Source organism: Rhincodon typus, chromosome 1, assembly GCF_021869965.1.
Source record: "Rhincodon typus isolate 14 chromosome 1, sRhiTyp1.1, whole genome shotgun sequence".
NCBI lineage: Eukaryota > Metazoa > Chordata > Chondrichthyes > Orectolobiformes > Rhincodontidae > Rhincodon > Rhincodon typus.
In genome coordinates, this window is record NC_063332.1 from 47,771,114 (window position 1) to 47,784,714 (window position 13,601).

Genomic DNA, 13,601 nt, shown 5'->3' on the forward strand with positions numbered 1-13,601 from the left:
AGTGTGAATGAGCACTCCCCAGTCCAAAATGCTAGGTGTTGTTTTCCACATTTTCAGATGATGGCAGATATTCTTGCTAAAGTAACAAAGTTCTATTCTGCAGTTTCATGGTGACATGTGCAAAATATGAGCTTGACATATTTCAGCAACAATGTTGATCTCACAGTTCTTCCCCAGACAGGGAACTAGCTAGAATCAATTGTCTGTATACCTGACTTAAATCAATCCCCCAATCTCCTTCACCTCTCTGAACACTTTCTGACTCCTACCATGGCTAATATATCCCCCTGTGATCTTTGACTTCCTACAGTCATCCAGGATTCTCAGTCATGGGCTACTCATCCTCTCCTTGACCCAATATCTACCCACAATAACTACTCTTCTTATCTGACAACGATTACTCTTCTCACCTGATAAGCAGACAATCGGACTAGTTTCCGAGACATGGGGCTCCGTGGAAACCCATTCACATCAGTTTTCAGAACATAGCTCCTCCCCTGAAATCCTGCCGCAGTGGATACAGGAGGCTGGATCACTGCTCCAATAAGATTTCTTTTTTAAAAAATGAGAAAGGAAAAACTGATATTTATATACTGGAGCACTTTTCCCACATCCCAATTTGTTATATCCAATTAAGACCACTTGGAATTTAGTCCCTGTTGTAATGGAAGAATGCATACTGGAGGCTGGGGAACAGGAGTGATGGTTTGACTGTGAGAATTCACTGTATTTTTTATGGGATGTATATGGAAAGGAGAAAGGAACCAATGATCAAAATGTACACATGGTTGGTCTTCTCTCCTGCCTCCAACAGCAGTGTAAGAAAATGGCTCCCAAAGGCAACCAAGGATGGGCATAATTGCTGATTTAGCCAGCAATCTTTACAAAGTTCTTAAGTTGAAAAAATCATTTTTATTCAAACAGCTTAACAAAACTTTCTTGACGATAGCAACATTGAACTTCAAGCTCCGAAAGAAGCACAGCCTAAAGGTTTCATTGAAAATGAATTTTTTCCTGAATTATTCCCAGTGGTGGAAATCTGAGTGCCTGGGTCACTGGCCCTCATTTCCATGCAATGTACAGTGGTTCATTTGCTTCAAAAACAGCCAGAACTCACATTGCACAGAGAAAATTCATCTGCTATGCAAGTTCAAAACTCAGTAAAAGGTTTTACCCCGTTTTGTTCTTACACAGTGCCATTTTTCCAGCAACCTTAGGGTGCTAAATCCAGGGAGGATTGGTTCAGATTTTGGCTGAAATTTTCCACTCCCTTCAACACTGTGGATGATGGCAAATGTTTGAAAATATGTGAAAGCGGACAAGTCAGAACTCTGACGTTGAATTTTTTTTCCAATTTTCTCCTTAAGCTTTAAAGGATGAATTCTGAATCTCACTAATCAATGGCAGCTGCATTATTTCCCTGCATTTGCCTCTCATTAATAATCCAACACTCCTCATTTATATGCAACTTCCAATTCTCCTGTCCTGCCTCAAGAAACTTGATGGCCCCGAAGCTTGAAACGAAATGAGTGGTTACCTGGTGGCAGCAGCTCGCTGCCTGTTCCTTCATTCAACAAATCAACATTGGCAAATCCCCAGCCTTACCTTATCATCCACCCTGCTCTCAGACTAACTCACACACCACTTCAACTCAACAGGACTTTACTTATGACTTTGCAAGCTTCTTTCAGGTTGTTTTGCACACAGGGACATGCAGACACTCTTCATGCCTCTACACAGGATGCATCTCGACTCTTAGATTCATTTTTCAAGCTCACTCTCTTTGTGCTTACTATGAGTCTGTCAGCCTCTTGCATTGCTTCTTAGTGCCCAGGGTCTTCAATACTAAGTTACAGGCTGTCAGATGCTGTCGCATGTATTGCTTTTTAGTGAAGATGCAGACAGCATGTCAGAGTTCAGAGCACTGAACAGTCCAACGGTTGGATGAGTTGCTGAAAGGAATGTGCTCCATCAACGTCACACCTACAGCATCTGCTATTAGCTTATGTGGGAAACACACTGTATATGCATTAACCAAATGGCCTAATTAGATACAGTCAGCGTGGCTTCGTGAAGGGCAGGTCATGTCTTACTAACTTAACATAGAACATAGAACAGTACAGCACAGTGCAGGCCCTTCGGCCCACGATGTTGTGCCGACCTTTTATCCTACTAAGATCAAACTACCGTGCATACCCTACATTTTACTACTCTCCATGTGCCTATCCACGAGTCGCTTAAAAGTCTCTAAAATGCTGCACTTTTGGAGATCAAATGTTAAGGAAAAGTTAATGGCAGGCTCCTGAACAGTATTTATGTACAGAGGGATCTTGGGGTTCAAATCCAAAGCTCCCTGAAAGTGGCCATGCAAGTAGATAGGGTGGTAAAGAAGGCATATGGCATGCTCGCCTTTATTGATCGGGGAATTGAGTACAAAAGTTAGAATGTCATGTTGCAGCTTTATAAGACTTTGCTTAGGCCAAAAATTGCATTCAATTCTGATCGCTGCATTACAAAAAGGATGCTGAGGCTTTGGAGAGGGTGAAGAAGAGGTTTATCAGGATGCTGCCTGGATTACAGGGTATGAGCTATAAGGAGAGGCTTGAAAAACTCAGGTGGTTTTCTCTGGAGTGGCAGAGGCTGAGGGGAGACCTGATAGAAGTCTATAAAATTATGAGATGAATAGATAGGGTTGACATTCAGAATCAAATTCCCAGAGTTGATATGTCTAATACTAGGGGGCATGCATTTAAGGTGAGAGAGGGTAAGTTCAAGGAGTATGTGTGAGGCAAGTTTTTTTACATAGAGTGTGACAGGAGTCTGGAACATGTGTGGTGGAGGCAGATACGATAGGGGTATTCAAGGGATTTTTAGATAAGCACATGAATATGTAAGGAATGGAGGGGTATGGGCCAAGGGCAGACAGAAGGGATTAGTTTAATTTGGCATTATGTTCGGCACAACATCGTGGGCTGAAGGGCCTGTTTCTGTGCTGTACAGTTCTATGTCCTATGTTATGTTCTAAATAGCCATTTCTGAAAGTGAAAGATGAGCAGTGGGGTGAAGGCGATACTCCCCTGAGGTCTGGGGAGTATTGTCACAGTAAGTCAAGGAGTTCATCCAATTCCAGCCAGTTGACTACAGTCAAGCAGGTACTTGTTCCTGCCAGAGTCTGGGGATCTGTATCTTTGCAGCCTGGGGACTGGGCCGATATCAATCTTATAGTCAGGTGTGAGCACTCTGCGGATTCCAGGTACATCAGTCATGGAGTAGTGGGACATTTGTGCTCAGCTGGCAATGTCCTCACAAATCAGTCTGAGGGGGTAGGCTGCAGTCAGTACTGGCTTCTGGTCAATAACAGCCAGGGGTCTTATCGGGGGCAATCCTGGGAAAAGTGGGATGCTCATGATTGGGAATGGAATTCTTTGGACTGGGCTACTAAGGGAAATGATTGCAGTGAAAGGAGAAAATTAAAGTTAGAAGATCTCCAAGAGTGTACAAGGGGATGGGGAGCTGTAGGAGGGGGAGTTTTCACAAATGACAATTACTCTGGCCTCTACATGAGGAGAGTGTAGGGCCAACATGAGTATGGCAATCTGCAGCCAATGATACCTGAGTCTTGGCTACAGTCATCAGTGTCATGGTCCCAGGAAGGGTGATCTGATGGTGTCTGCAGTCAGGTCGCTTGTGGGAGCTGGTGACAGCAGCTGTGATGATGTTGTAAAGCTAGTGCTTTGCTGACGCCAAGTTGCATGGATGAAGGATCCAGGAGGAGAGTGCCCACTGGCCATGTGGGCACCTTGTGTAGAAGAAGGGAGTGCGTGCACAGAAGTGGCCTGGCCAGGCATTTTGCAAGCTGTAACAGGTACTGAGGAGACAAATTGCCAGGTATCCATTCTACTTTAACTGTCAAGTTTATATGCCATCTAGTTTCGCAAACGAGGACAGGAAGATTGGACGTATGACAATAATGCAGCGAGTAGGGATATTAATGGGATGCAAATGTGAGATTCTGATCTGACCATCTAAGGCTTGAGGACTAAATCTGGCAAGTTTTATCAACTTTGTAAGTTTGATTTTTTCACTCTGTTGCAACATACTCTTCTCACCATTATTCTCGACACAGAGAGCAGGGAAATTTCTCTATCAAACAGTGACAAAAGTAGTGATTGACTGCTTTTAATCTTCATAGGCCTTTTTTCCAATTTAGCAGATATCGCAATGCTACCAGTGGATGACATATGGAGACTCCATTATGTATGTTATTAACGAGGAAAATAAGATAAACAGTTTACATCAGCCTTCTCTGACGAATTAGGTTTTTCAAACCAAAAGGTTAAATAATCCTGCACTGAAGAGGTAACATCTTTCAGAGAAGATGGTAAACTGAGGTTCTGTCTGCTCATCCACAACAAAGACCATATAGCATGATTTCAAAGAGAAGCAGGAAAGTTATTACCAGACATAGGCTTCATTTTCGTATGGTTTGATCTACTTGCTTACTTAGTGGGACTCTAATAATGAGATGTGGTTTACCATGCGACATGGTTTATTGTCATTGAAACACAAGATATATATATATATATATATATATACACACACATACATATACACAACTTGACAAAACCAGTCTCTACCTCTACCTTCCCAAGTAACCTTAACAGTTCTTAAATGTCTATGCCCACACACAGTTTAAAATTGGCTTTGGGAGTGCAAGATGTTAAAAGGTGCATACCATCCTAATTACAGCTGGTCGAACTGGAGTCGAGGCTGTGCTTCCTGCTCCCAAGGTTCCTGCTTCTTGCTCCTGGTGTTTTCTGGAGTGTGTGAGACCCCTCTGATTTGAGTGGCTTCATTTAACTAGTTATCTGGGTCATTTCCGCGTACAGTGGTTTAGCAGTCATTTGATGTAACAATGTAATTTGCATAATTTAAATTGACTTTTCATCTCAGGAAGGGTGTTAAAAAGATAGTATTAGATATTATATTTTCCTGTATTGATTGAGCTGACCCTAGGAGAGGAGCTGTCTCAAAAACAGTTCAACTGAAACTCAGATCTATTGTTCCACCCGTAATCTTGCAGCATTATCTCATCGACAATCATTCAATAACCACTCAAGGCGAATGAATTGCACATCTGTCTGGCTTGATCCAATTTGACAGTGAATGCTGCAAGCTTCCTGGCTTAATATCCCAGTTCCACTGTTTCATTAAACCTATGCAATATAATCAATCACGGTAACCAGTTTGCATACCTGTCAGTCTGGCCTGATCCAATTCCCAGCATGCTGTTCTGTTGGCCAGTTTTCCCAGCATGCCATTTAATTGGCCAATATTGCTTCCAGTGTCCCCAAAAGAGCTGTTATTTTATTCAGAGGGGAATTCTACTACCTGCACAGATTTCTTAATGGGGTTTTGCTATATATAAATTGGTCACTGTGTTTCCTGCATTGCAACAGTGACTGCATTGCATTAATATTTTATTGGCTTTTAAGAGTTTTGAAGCAATCTTGAGGTGATGAAAGTCACTATATAAGTGCAAGATATAGAGCTGGATGAACACAGCAGGCCAAGCAGCATCAGCTGAGCAGTAAAGCTGACGTTTTGAGTCTAGAAACATCATCAGCTTTTCTTATTGAGTTATTCGGATTTGCCTGCTGTGTTCACCCAGCTCTACACTGTGTTATCTCAGATTCTCCAGCATCGGCAGTTCCTATTATCTCCATATAAATGCAAGTTCTTGTTTTCTTGCTTGAAACATAAGACCTAGTTTCCTGAGGTCATGCAGTTGGCACAAAGTTAGAGAACCTTAATGAATGGAATTTTAAACTTAATGGCTGGAAAGTAATGGGAAGTACACAAGCAATTCCATTCAGAACTTGGGAAATCACCTCAAACACATTAAAGGTCAGCCGTGAGTCCACTCTGTGCAATCTATAATATGTAACTTTAGACCAAGACTGTTTATATTGTGTGTGCATTGTGAGTAATTTTATTATGTTAGTAAACTAAGGAAACAAGCCCTGTTCATCAGCCCAAACAGAATGACAAAATATTTATAATCAGTGAGTAATAAATTTTAACCCGGCTGTTTCTACATTATAGGATATTCTGATGGATTATCCTTTTTATTGCAGTTGTGATGACTGAAGTCTACTTAGTCTACGATGTAAAATGATGTCATATATATAATCATGTTGCATTTTGTTTGCTCTCTATTTAGTAATAGGGTTAGAATTTTTTAAATATTGCAATCTCATGTATGCTCTAAGCTCAATAAGTTACTAATAAAGAAACCAAGTCATTAGTAAGTTTCCTGTGTGTGGCTCTATTTATCTGGCGTCCTAGTTGCTTTGTGTCCTTTTCTCTGTCTTTATGTAGTTGACTTCTTTCAGTTGTCACGAAAGCGAAATGCTATGGATGGTGGAAATGTGAAAAAAAAAGCATGAAGTGCTGGAAATATTCAGCAGAACATTTTTTTCTATGAGATGTTAGGTGGACTTGCAAATCAATATAAGAATTACCCTAGTCCCTTGACCCAATTTATTCTAGACTGCTGACTAACTAATCTGCCTCCCCAGTTCCAATGTGGATATTTGAATCAACTATAAATGATTTGGATGTGACCATAGGAGGTATGGTTAGTAAGTTTGCAGATGACACCAACATTGGTGGTGTAGTGGACAGTGAAGAAGGTTACCTCAGAGTACAATAGGACCTTGATCAGCTGGGCAAATGGGCTGAGGAGTGGCAGATGGAGTTTAATCTAGATAAATGTGAGGTGCTACATTTTGGGAGGGCAAATCAAGGCAGGACTTATACACTTAATGGTAAGGTCCTGGGGGGTGTTGCCAAACAAAGAGACCTTGGGTTGCAGGCTCATAGTTCTTTGAAAGTGGAGTCGCAGGTAGACAGGGTAGTGAAGAAGACATTTGGTACACTTGCCTTCATTGGTCAGTGCATTGAGTGGAGGAGTTGGGAGGTCATGTTGTGGCTGTTATTATAAAGCAGAGGTTGATCCCCCTCTGAGAACTAAACCTGAAACACCCAAAGAGGAGCACCTCGCCCTATAATCTGTAAAAGGAGTATGAAAAGTGATGTAACCTGCCTTTCAGCAACTTCTAGTGATTAAATAAAATAAATCCCTCACAGTCACTTTAAAATCAACAAGTAACAATTTGTTTATCTAACTCTAAAAGTGAACAAATTAACTAAACTATTAACAAATCAAATAAATCCCTTCTAACTACTAACTGTTCCCAAATAAAGCAAGATTCTAATGGTAAGTTGTTGTAATAAATACATGTCCCACTTTTATAAAAAAGATAGAATTTGGTCTCTCGAAATTACAGCTAGGTTACATCGTGTAGAGTATTCTGTGCCTTCTCTGTTGATTCTTCTGTCAGGAATATTAACTAGTTGTGCTGTGGGTATCGTTGTTATTTAGATGGTGCTTTCTCAAAGACATAGAGGAGGCTGTGACAGCCAGTAATTCTCTCTTGAGAGCTGTCAGCCATTAGCTCTGTCAGATGGCACTTAGCTTTGTGGCTTCGTCAACTGCCCTCTTCTTTTATACCCTTGATGACATATCAATATTTCTTACAATAGGATTGGTCCTACATTGTCAAAACTATCAGATTTAAATTTAATTGGTTTTTGGGATCCATGTGTCTGGTTCAAATTGACTGGCGAAATTCAAAAGCCTATTGTCTTGGCAAAATCTGCTGCTTAGCCTGCTAACTACATGACCTTTAAATGCAAATGTTTCAATTCAGTTGCTGTCTTTGTACTTGCAAACTTTCAAGGTGCTGCTCACAGATATCCATTTTAACTCACTAAGCACAGAAAAAGCACATCATCTTTTAAAGGAACCACACAATGCTTACCCCCCTAGCATTTTACAAACACCAAATTCTAACTTCCTGCCACCCAATTCACAAATACTCTACCCAATTTCGCAACACTCTACAGGATATTGATTAGACCTCTTCTGGAATACTGCATTCAATTCTGGTCTCCCTGCTGTAGGAAACATGTTGTGAAAGAATTACAAGGATGTTGCCAGGAATGGAGGGTTTGAGTTATAGGGAGAGGCTGAATAGGCTGTGGCTATTTTTCCTGGAGCGTTGGAGGCTGAGGGATGACCTTATAGAAGTTTATAAAATCATGTGGAGTATGGATAGGATGAACAATCAAGATCTTTTCCCCAGGCTGGCGAAGTCCAAAACTAGATGGCATAGGTTTAAGGTGAGAGGGGATAGATTTAAAAGGGACCTAAGGGACAACTTTTTCACACAGAGGGTGGTGCGTGTATGGAATGAGCTGCCAGAGGAAGTGGTGGAGGCCGGTACAATTACAGTATTGAAAAGGCATCTCGATGGGTATATGAATAGGATGGGTTTAGAGGAATATGGGCCAAATGCTGGCAAATGGGACTAGATTAATGTAGGGTATCTGGTTGGCATAGACGAGTTGGACCGAAGAGTCTGTTTCCATGTACACCTTTATCACTCTATGATTCTATAACATGTTATTACACACTTCTGGAGCAGCTAAGACATGAACCCAGGCTGTCTGCCTTAGAGGTAGGAAGGAAATCTGCCATTCTCACTTTGTCTGGTCTACATGTGACTCCAGATCCACAGCAATGGACTCTCAACTGCACTCTGAACTGGCCTAGCAAGCCATTCAGTTGTATCAATTGCTACAAAGTTTCAAAAAAGAAATGAAACTGGATGGACCGCCTGGCATCAACCTAGGCACCGGGAAAGACAACAGCAGAAACAGCCCTGTCGACCATGCAAAGTCCTCTTTACTAATGTCTGGGCGTTAGTGCCAAAATTGGAAGAGCAGACTAGTCTCACAGACTAGTCAAGCAACAGCCTGACAAGATCATACCTTACAGACAATGTCCCAGCCACCACTATCATCTTCCCTGGATAAGTCCTGTCCCACCAGCAGGACAGACCCAGCTGAGGGGGCGGCACAGTGGTATACAGTCGGGACAGAGTTGCTCTGGGAGTCCTCAACATTGACTCCGGACCCATGAAGTTTCATGGCTTCAAACATGGGCAAGGAGACATCCTGCTGATTACCATGTACCATCCTCCTTCGGCTGATGAATTGGTATTCCTCCATGTTGAACAACACAATGAATAAGAAGGGTTTAATGGGAAATGGGCCAAATGCTGGCAAATATGGCAAGATTAATTTAGGATATCTGGTCAACATGAACGGGTTGGACCGAAAGGTCTGTTTCCATTCTGTATAGCTCCATGACTCTACTTCTGAGGGTGAAAAGGGTGGTAAATGTACTTTGGGTGGGGGATTTCAATGTCTTCCATCAAGCGTGGCTCAGCAGCAGTACTACAGATTGAGCTGTTCAAGTGCTAAAGGACATAGCTGCTAGACGGGGTCTGCAGCAGGTGGTGAGGGAATCAAAAACAGGGAAAAACATTCATGACCTCATCCTTACCAATTTGCCAACTGCAGATGCATCTGTCCATGACCCGTGTTGGAAGAGTGAACACTGCACAGTTCTTGTGGACACAACGTCCTGCCTTCAAATTGAGAATAACCTCCATCGCGTTGCATGGCACTATCACCGTGCTAAATGGTGACTTTGAACAGATCTGGCAACTAAGACTGAGCATCCATGAGGCACTGGGTGCCATCATCATGGATTGCTTCAATATCTGAGGAGTCACGGATGGTGCTGAACATTGTGAAATCATCAACGAACAGCCCAAATTCTGACCTTATGATGGAAGGAAGGTCATTGATGAAGCAGCTGAAGGTGTTTGGGCCAAGGGCGCTGCCTGAGAAACTCCTGCAGACTGACCTCCAACAACCACAACCATCTTCCTATGTGTCAGGTATGACTCTAACCAGCAGAGAGATTTCCTCCGATTCTCAGCTGAGTGGCCCAGGTGGAATCCAAACTAGGCGTCACTAAGCAGGTTATTGCTGAGCAGGTGTTACTTGATAGCGCTGTTGATGACACCTTCCATCACTTTACTGATGATTGACAGGAGACTAATGGAGTGGTAATTGGCCGAGTTGGATTTGTCCTGCTTTTTGTGTATAGGACATACTTGGGCAATTTTCCACATTGTCGGGTAGATACCAGTGTTGTAACTGTACTGGAACAGCTTGGCTAGGGGAGCAGCAAGTTCTGGAGCACAAGTCTTCAGTGCTATTACCGGATTGTTGTCAGGTCCCATAGCCTTTGCAGTATCTAATGCCTCCAACAGTTTGCTGATATCACGTAGAGTGAATCAAATTGTTTGTAGACTGGCATCTGTGATGCTGGGAATGACTGGAGAAGACCAAGATGGATCATCCACTTGGCATTTCTGGCTGTAGATGCTTCAGCCTAATCTTTTGCACTGATGTGCTGGGCTCTTCCATCATTGAGGACAGAGATATTTGTGGAGCCTCCTTCTCCAGTGAGTTGCTTAATTTTTGACCAGCATTCACAACTGGATGTGGCAGGACTGCAGAGCTTAGATCTGATCCGTTGGTTGTGAGATTGCTTAGCTCTGTCTATCACTCACTGGTTATGCCGTTTGGCATGTGAGTAGTCTTGTTTGGTAGCTTCACCACTTTGACACCTCACTCTACAGGTATGCTTAGTGCTGCTCCTGACATGCCCACCTACACTCTCCATTGAACCAGGGTTGATCCCCTGGTTTGATGACAATGGTTGAGTGAGGGATATGCCAGGCCATGAAATTGCAGATTGCATTGGAGTGTTACTCTGCTGATGTTGATGGCCCACAGTGTCTTGTGGAATGGATGCCCAGTCTTGAGTCGTTAGATCTGTTTGAAGTCTGTCCCATTTAGCACGGTGGTAGAGCCACACAACACAACGGATGGTAATTCCTCTATGAAAGTGAGACTTCATCCAGTCAAGATGTGTTGTCTCCCAGTGCCCATGTGAAGTTCATGATCATAATGGCTGAATTGCCTCATCCAGCATTTTGATAATTCTGGGAGTGGTGCAAACTGTAATTCCCTTCTCAAAAATAGCAAGCCACACTTAAAATTCTTGCCTTAGTTCTATATGATGAGAAGTCTTCTCCAGTTAAATATTGGATAGACCAAAGCCATTGTCTTCATTCTCTGTCCCAACTCAATTCCAGGGGAGAGACCCTGGTGTTGGGGGAGGTGGGAATGTACTGATAATGTCACTACACAAGTAATCTGGTACCCCAGTCTATTGTTCTGGGGACATTGGTTCAAATTCCACCATGGCAGATAATGAAATTTGAACTTGATAAAAGTCTGGAATATAAAAAGTTAGCCTCATGCACTGGTAATTGTCATTAAAAGTCCATAGTGGTTCACATATTATCACATATTTAGGGAAGGAAATCTGGTGCCCTAACCTGGTTTGGTCTCCATGTGACTCCAGACCTAATGCAATGTGGTTGTCTCTTAACTCCCTTTGGGGCAATAAATACTTCATGGCCAGCAATGCCTACATCCATGAACAAATTAAACATTTTACCAACTACTGACTTACCTGTCCACCTGGCAACTATCTGAGACTGAACCAGTCTTTTTTCAATCTCAGTGTCAGTCCAAAAAAGACTTTGAGCCACATATTTGCTGCAGGGCTAAGGCTGTCCACCTCCATAATATCACCTCATTCTACTCTTGCCTCAGCTCATTGGCCACTGAAACACTCTTCCATGGAACCTGCAAGCATGATTCCAATACAATCCTGACTGCTGTCACACATCCTACTCTCATTTCCTAGCTCTTCAGCAAGTTCTTCTCCTGATCAACACTCAACGGTGACCGAAAACTCAACCAGTTTTCAGTTGTCCAAACTTCCTCGAGTGTTTTTTTTATTAATTATTAAGAATATCAACACAACACAGCACAAAAGGGCAAGAGATTTGCATAGCAATCGTTTTCCATGTGTCTTAAAAATTGCATTTGTGATCCTAGTTCCCTCATTAGGATCTTGATTTGCATGAAAGGCGCCCGTTGCTTATTCAGCTGGTGCTTTGGCCGCACAGTTTTAGTCTCTATTTAATAGAAGGAAGCCTGATCATCTGAGTTAATGTGATGGTAGGATCACAAGCTCATTTTTAGGCTGTTGTCATTGTGTTAATGCTGTTTTTCAGAAGCAAAAATTGGGTCCCATGTAAAATGTCATATATTACATATATATGTATACTATATATGCTGTGTGTCACATACATATACAACTTATAATATATTTCTGCAAATATACATGGGGAGGAATATATTGTGAAGCAGTTTTTCTTTTCCTTTTCCCACTCCATCTTTCTCCTATCTTCTTTGCAAAGTCTATATAGCATTTCCCAGGTGAAATGAAACTGTCTCAGTAGTGACAGGGAACCAATGTACACCCAGTGGTGGTGTCGTTACCTCTGAGCCAGGAGGTCCAGATTCAAGTTCCACCTCCTCTAAACCTCTGAGCAAAATATCTATACCCAAATGATACTTAACCAGTCATTAGTACAGGGGATAGATTGAACAGAAAGCTGAAAGTATCAGATGGTTTCCTGTAATGCAAAAGGATTGCTTTAATGTGAAAAAGAGGGTGGTTGAATTGATCGGTTTTGTGTGTGGGTGGCTGTTAGGATTAGAACACAAATAGAGATAAGGTTGGACCAACTCAATTTCTTCCCAAATAGCTTGCTATTCATATTTCATCTCATCATACTGAAGGCATAGCGATCAAAGGTAACCATGATACAGATGTACTGGGTTTATATTTTCAAGACTCTCTTTGTGTTACAAAACCTCGCTGGATAGTGAAATTGGGCACTGAGATCCAAGCAATGAATTACAAGTTTTGCAAATGCATTTTAAAGAACTTTAAAAGAACAAGGAATAGCATCAATAAAGAACTGAACAAAAGGCAAAATAGTTAATGGTAATCTGAAAGTTTTGAGGTGACTAACCCATAAAATGGGTAAGCATTTGTGAAGGAAAGAATGGAACTACAAGAAGGGGGTAGGACATTGAGACTAGTTTTACATTGCTTTAACAAACAGCTTGCATAGATGAAATGAATAGGCTCCTTGTATCTTGTAATACTATATGGTTCTACAATTCTTAAGCCACATTTAAAACTGACACAAGAGGAAAGTGACATTTGGATCTGTCGGATTTTGCTCTTTAAAGGTGTGCCAGACTATTTGCTTTTGGTGTTTTGCCTTTGTTTCTTGCATTATTTTATTTGAATTTTGCTTATTACTTCCTGTTATTAGCTAGCCCAACATGATGCTGTGTTCATTTTAGCATATTCCTTTTCACAGAAAAGTTTTATCGACATTGCTATTTCATTTGCACCACACTAGTTGCTGATGGGGTAAATTTTTAGGGGATTTTGGCAACATTCCTGAATATTCCTAGACAGGGAGTGCATCAGTTACTGATTTACAGCAACATGCACCTAAATTATTGATTGTGTCACTATTTCTCAGCCCTGTGCTAAGGTACAATTAGTCAGAGCATGGAAACAGACGCTTCAACCCAGTTCATCCATGCCAACCAGGTTGCCTATACTGAATACTTCCATTTGCCTGTATTTGGCCCATATCCCTCCAAACCTTTCC